At 43.8% G+C, this 6,682-nt stretch overlaps 2 long non-coding RNA genes across 2 annotated transcripts; both read right to left on the bottom strand.

Moving 5' to 3' along the window:
- Positions 1–3,425: 3,425 nt before the first annotated feature.
- LOC118624533 lies at positions 3,426–4,493 on the bottom strand. The gene is made up of 3 exons (XR_004958374.1): positions 4,464–4,493; positions 3,697–3,741; positions 3,426–3,463 (listed from the first exon to the last, which is right to left on the bottom strand). It is a non-coding gene; the product is annotated as an uncharacterized LOC118624533 (long non-coding RNA).
- Positions 4,494–5,273: 780 nt separating this feature from the next.
- LOC118624532 lies at positions 5,274–6,113 on the bottom strand. Its single transcript, XR_004958373.1, has 3 exons — positions 6,085–6,113; positions 5,597–5,644; positions 5,274–5,327 (listed from the first exon to the last, which is right to left on the bottom strand). It is a non-coding gene; the product is annotated as an uncharacterized LOC118624532 (long non-coding RNA).
- Positions 6,114–6,682: the final 569 nt, after the last annotated feature.

The following is a 6,682-nucleotide window of genomic DNA, read 5'->3' as shown; positions in this document are numbered from 1 at the left end:
CAGTTGGGGTCATGTGGGTGGCAACCAGTCCATGTGTCTCTCTCACATCGATGTTTCTATCTCTCCCCTCACCTCCCTCCCACTTTATCTGAAGATAAATGCAAAAATGTATTCAGGTGAGGATAAAAAAAAAAAAGAAGAAGAAGAATCCACATTGCTTTCTCTTCTTCTTAGACAAATGCTGTTTCTCAGTTCCTCCCGACACCTTAGTCATTTGTATGCCGTCACAGCAGAAACCTCGTATACTGATTCCACTACAAGCAATTCTTTAGAAAGTTTAGCTGTGAATCTAGAATCTAGTTGAGAGCTTTCCAAATATGTTAAATCTAAGAAAATGCTGAAAGAAAGTTCAAACCAGTCTGCATAAAGCACGCCTCCTAACTGGTGTGCCCATGAAGATTCCAAATTCATGCAAACCCAACTGGGAGGTTCACATTCTCACCAGGTCTCGATCCAGTTCCGGCAGTGACACCGCCTCCTGTTAATGTTGTGGCCTCTGAAGGAAGAAAAGGATGAATTTGAGTTCTGAGGTTTGGGGATATTAGGGGGGAGATTATGTTGATATTTTATCAGAGCCAGTAGCTATATTATGAGTTTAAATATGGGGATTTCTTTTTGTTAACCTACCTGTGTGGGAACTCCCAGGTATAATGGTTGTCCCAGAAAATTCCTGTGTAGCACCTAAAAGTGAGAAAGACAAAGCCGTCAACACAGCATTCGCTCCCCCTCAACCTGAAGCACCTATGTGGCCTTGACAATGGGGAGACATTTCCTGAGCCCTCTATTTCTGAAAAAAAATGAGCCATCAGTGACTTTCCACGTGTCCTTTTCCACCTAATGATCATGTTTCTACTGTCCTTCCTTTTCCGCGGATCCCTCTGAATATGGAAGGAAACCTGTGTCTCCCTCACCTGGTTCACGTCCAGTCCCTGGGCTCCCTGGTGTGACAGAGGTGCCTACAGGGGAAAAAAATCAGGTGATTAATTCAACTTTCTAAATGTTTTTCACAAATTAATTGAGGTAATTTGATATTCGGTGTTTAAAATAGAACCCTGTGACTCTCAAGTGGTGAATTCGCTCAGTGGCCCTGCCTGGCTTGGTTCTCTGGGGACTGCTGCTGGCTCCTGGTGAAAGTGTGGTGGTGCCTATGAAAGCAAGTAGTGTGAGCTTCGATGTAAATACCTTTCACCACTCCACACACATGTATTAGGCAAGTCTTCGCTGCAATATTATTTTAGGCCTTTGGATGTACCCGTGAACAGAATATTCAGATTCCCTCCCCTAACGTGCTACATTGGAGCAGTTTGTGTCCAGCAGTGAACAATAAACATGACAAATAAGTCAATTAGATGGATGTCAGTGCCATGGGGAAATATTAAGCTATATATATGGACTGGGACCTTGGCAGGCAAGGCCTGGCCGGTATGTAGGACTCATCCCTGCCGTCAACAACAACCTCTGCAAGACTGGGCCTCTGGAAATAATGCTGGGGACATGTGAGTCCATGGAATTATTAGGTTGACCCAAATTTCTGACTCTGGAATATTGTGTTCCCAGGAGAAATGCAGATTTATTTCCTCCGCCCTTCTTGCCACGTGTGTGTTCACTCTAGCTACACAAACAGGAATTTGATAAACATCCCAAAGCTACAAACTAAAAAGTTCAGCTTCTAAGAGTTCTGCTTGGGTGGTCCCACTTTCTCTGTGGATGTTATGGAAGGATTCGAGGTTGGAGGAATGTGTACAGCTTGCGATTGTCAGAATGTGTCATCAAAGGTGCCAATGTCCAGATTTTGTATGAATTCTCTGAGTTATTTATGTGGTAACTCCAAGGTTTCTGAATTTTCCCAGAGACTCTGCCAGTCGTACCTACAACAAGAAAGGGGCAGTGGTCAAAACCTCAGCTGCTTGTTCACCATGTGATTTAAATAAGTATCTAGTCTCCACGTATCAGCAAACAATAACCCTGTGACTCAGTTCAAAGAAGTCATCCACTGTGCCCCATGTAACATTTTTTTCTTTAATTCTTTTTCAGAGTTCTCAACGACCATGTCTCTTACTTTGGAGGCGAACTTAAAATATTCTCCCCACATTATTATTTATGTCATTAGTTTAACTTCATAATGGTCTATCTAGTGCAGGCTCCGTAAGCCTAGGCAATAAGTAGGCTATGTAACAACCGCGTTATCTTTTATTTTATCTGAATTTGTTTGACAACATGTGTATAAATAATGTAGATACATTTTCAGAAGATTGTTTTAAGACATTATTATGAAGTGAAGGTGCTAGCTTTCAGTGCTCACCTTTGTTTATTCCAACTCTGGTTGTTCCACCTTCTTCAAGGAAAGTCGTGGCTTCTGAGGGAAAGAATGAAGAAAAGGGTGATTGGAGGACATTTCAGGATCTTGGGAAAGATATAGGGGTCCCCCTGCAATGGATTCTGCCAGAGGGACTTCTAAGTTACGGGGGCTCAGTGCAAGGTTCTATGCCAACCTGTTGACTCTCCTGGATCGGATGTGCCAGGGCCAACAGCTGTGCCAGCAGCACCACCAGTAGTGCCTGAGACACAAAGGGTCAGAGATCTCGAATGTGACACCGGTTTGTCTCCTGAAGGCCTGCCTCTAGGAGGAATCTAGGTGTACCTGCACAAAGGACCCTCTCACTATTTCCTCCTGAGGTGAGAATCTATGCCTCGCCTCAGACTCGGATCGCGAAGAAAGTAGAAACAAGAGTTCCCAAGTTGAGGTACCCACCTACACAGTCCTTTCATTCTAAACAGAGAAAAGAGGTGGCTTTAACCCAGGCTCACCTGTCACTCTTGCCGTCGCCGGGCCTGGAGGTACTGCAGTGCTGCCCACTGTCAGGGGAAACACAGAAAAATACTGAATGTGGCGAGAAAACTATTGAATCTTAGTATTGCTCTTTTAAGCAGGAAAACCATTCTATAGGATAGGCCTGATGAGGTGTTCCTATTGTTTCCTCTGTTTTTCCAGATGAGATACATAATGCTTCCGAGCTCCCCCTCAGCAAAGTAGAAACCTCTCATACTGATTTCACCACCACCCTTTCTGCAGAATGCTAGGACTGTGCGTCCCTGAGCCAGCTGAGAGCTTTTCCAGACGTGTCACATCTACGCACATAGTGGAGGACGGCTGCCGCCAGGCGAACCAATACCGTGACGAGTCATGGCGAACCCCAGCTGCGGGGCCCTCAATCTCACCGGGTCTGGATTCACTTCCGACGCTGCCCCCACCTCCTGTGAGTGTTCTGGCCTCTGAAGGAAGAAAAGGATGAATGGTGAGGTCTGAGGATTTGGGATGTTAGACAATAATGATGTTGGTATTTTATTAGGGCAGGTCTATCAACCACATTGTGAAGCTAAGAATGGAGATTTCTCCTTTATAACCTACCTGTGTGGGAAGTCCCTGGTATAATGGTTGTCCTCAAAAATCCTCCTGTGGCACCTAAAAAATAAAGATAAAGGTATCAACACAGCACCATTCCCTCTTCAGTGCTGAGGTCGCCATGTGTCCTGGAATGACCAAGAGACATTTCCTAAGGATCTGTTTCTGAATGAAATGAACCATCAATGACTTCCCAGTTTTCTTTGCTGACCTACCTATTTATCCTTGTTGGTACCGGGGTTCCTTTTCCCCAGACCCCACTGAAATTGAAAACAGACCTTCCGTCACCTCACCTGTTTCACTTCCAGTCCCTGGGCCTCCTGGCGGGACAGAGGTGCCTACAGAAGGAAAAAAGCAGATGATCAATTTAGCTTTCTAAATGTTACTCATCAATTAACTTGAGGTCTTCTGATACTCCAGTGTCTCAAGTGGAACTCAGGTTCTCATACATTCATACGGTGAATTTATTGAGGGCCCCACCTGGCTTGGGCCTCTGGGAGCTGCTGCTGGCTCCGGGTGCAAGCATGGTGGTGCCTATGAAAGCAAGTAGAGTGAGCTTCGACCTAAATACGCATTTCATCATTCCACTGTTATTTATTGAGCAGGTCTTCTGTGAAATATGATTTTAGGCCTTAGGAAGTGCCACTGAGCAGAACAGTCAAAGATTTCTCTCCTATGAGGTTTATGTTCTGGCAGCTGGAGAACAGTGGTAAATAGTCAAGGTGAGAAATAAGTCAATTTGATATCTGTTAATAAGTGCTATGGGAAGTCATACATAACAACTGGGGCCTTGGTAGGCAAGGGTTTGCTTACTGGTGGGCTTCATCCCTGCCTAGCTTTACAAGGTTGGGCCTCTGAAAATAATGATAGAGTCATGTGAGGCCACAGAATTCCTGGGCTGAACCAGTTTTGTGACTGTGACACATTGTGTTCCCAGAGAAAGTGTAGGCATATTCCTTCAGCCCACCTTCCCACTCCTGTGTTCACTGTAGCCACTCTAACGGAAATTGGGTGGGGGGAGATAAAAACAACAACAATGTCTCATACTTAAATGGCTCACCTCCTAGAAGTCCTGCTTGGGTGGTCCCACTTCCCTCCATGGGAGTTGTGGCCTCTGATAGAGAAAAGAAAGGAAGGAGTCAAGACCAGGGTGTGAGAAATTCACACTGTAGTGTTCATAATATGTTATCTAAGGGGCCCATGTCTAGATTTTGCACGTATTCTCAGACTGACCTGTGTCATGACTACCAGGTTCCAGAGTTTTTCCAGAGACGATACCAGTAGTACCTACAACAAGAAAGGTCACTGATTTAATTGCTTGTTCACCATGTGATGTAGATTGGAATCTATTGCCTCAATGTAGCACCAAACTATAAATTATAGTTCCAAGAGATCATCCATTGTGACCCCTGTGAAAAAACTTTTATTACTCTTTTACTAAGTTCTCAACTATTATGTCTTTAATTTGGAGGAGAGAGAAGAATTTTCTCTCCATGTTACTATTTATCTGTCATTAATTTTATTTCGTGGTGGTACAGCAAAGGCTCCTATGAGCTCAAGCAATACGGAAGAATTGTAAGGACTGGCTTGTCTTTTTAATCTGAAACTGCTCAATATAACATATATAAATAGAGTGGGTACATTTCCGGAAGACTGTTTAAGAGAGTGTGATGAAGGACAGGTATTGGATTAGAGCCCTCACCTGTGTCCATTCCAATTCTGGTTGTTTCACTTTTGCCAAGTGAAGTTGTGGCCTCTGAGGGAGAGAACGAGAAAAGAGGGTACTGGAGAATATTTCAGGACCATGGAAAGGACATGATGGTACCCCTGCGATGGATAATCTCAGAGGAGACGTCTAACGTGGACTCACCTGTTTGGGAACTGCCTGGGGCAACAGTTGTGCCAGGGGCGACCCCAGTGGTGCCTGAAACACAAAAGGAACTGTAGTCACCACAGGGTCATGTTTCTTTCTCAAAAAACATGCACCTCAAAAGAACCTCAGTATATTTTCCTTGTATCTCACTGGCTCACTGTCCACCTCCTCTTTGGTGATGAGCCCTGTGTATTTTCCCAATAACATGGTAATGAACCATTTTATTACCAAGACTTTCAGAGGGACAATGCTCTCAACCGAAGACAACCTTCCCGGCAGCATTGCGTTTTGGTGATGTGGTTGGGTACCTCCACACTCACCTGTTTTCCTCCCAGTGATGTCACGTTCTGATGCGACAGTGGTGCCTGCTGTGGGTTGGAAACAAGAAGGTTTGAGTGTCTGGAAAACTTCAGATGTGGGGACAGCTTTGTGCTCCTCACTGATTTGTTGTGAAAAGCCAACATCTACGTGGGCAGATATGTTTCAAGGATGTATGTAGCTCTTCTCTATTTTTCAGGAATAGAAAGATTTCTCACTCTCCTCTTCAAATCTTACACTATCTACAATTTCACAGGAGAAATTACTCAGAACTATTGGGACAGTCATGCCATGTTCAAGGATTACAGCAATAATTCTGAACTCGGTTTTTAGGTGTTTTGCAGGACATTTCAAAACTTAAAAAGAATGAATTGCTACAAAACGCAGTATTAGTAAAGGGAATGTGAACAGCTCTCCAGAAACTCTGTCTCTCGGCTCTCCGATGAGCATCATAACCCATGGCCAACAGAAGGCATGCGCCGCTTCGCACCTGCTCTCCACCCATCTGCTGTGGTGACCACACCTGCTGTGGAAGTGGTGGCCTCTGCGGGAGAAAATAGACGAAACAGTTCTGGGTGTTGGGGATGCTGGAAAGAGGTATTTTGTATGATTTCATCACAGCAAGCCTACAAAAAGCTGCATTTCCATCACTTCCATATAGATGGTTTCCTTATCATTTCACTTCACCTGTGCTGGAAATTGTTGTTTTAACAGATCTCTTAGTTCTCTGGTTTAGGCACCAAGTGGTGCATATTGAGTGGCCCCCATTCGACAATGACAGAATCCAGTGGATCAGGTGGACAAGCACCGAAATCAAACACCTCATCACATAAGGACTACAGAGGGGTTTTATGTCAGTGAACAAAAGAAGACAAATATACCTGTCTTCATGGAGCTTATATTTGAATGTAAATGCTAAAAGAACACAGAAGGGGAACAATTGAAAAAATGTTAAATGTTCTATAAAACAAACTTTTCTTTTGAAAACTATTAAATTTTAAAAGAGATATGAGGATGCAATAAAAGCTAAGAATTTTCATGAAAATTGTAGGTGACAATATTAATATGCTGAGAAATATGGAACTTTC

Source organism: Molossus molossus, unplaced genomic scaffold (assembly GCF_014108415.1).
Source record: "Molossus molossus isolate mMolMol1 unplaced genomic scaffold, mMolMol1.p scaffold_m16_p_10, whole genome shotgun sequence".
NCBI lineage: Eukaryota > Metazoa > Chordata > Mammalia > Chiroptera > Molossidae > Molossus > Molossus molossus.
Note: the sequence above shows the minus strand (reverse complement) of the source record. Positions and strands in the feature narration are given on the sequence as shown.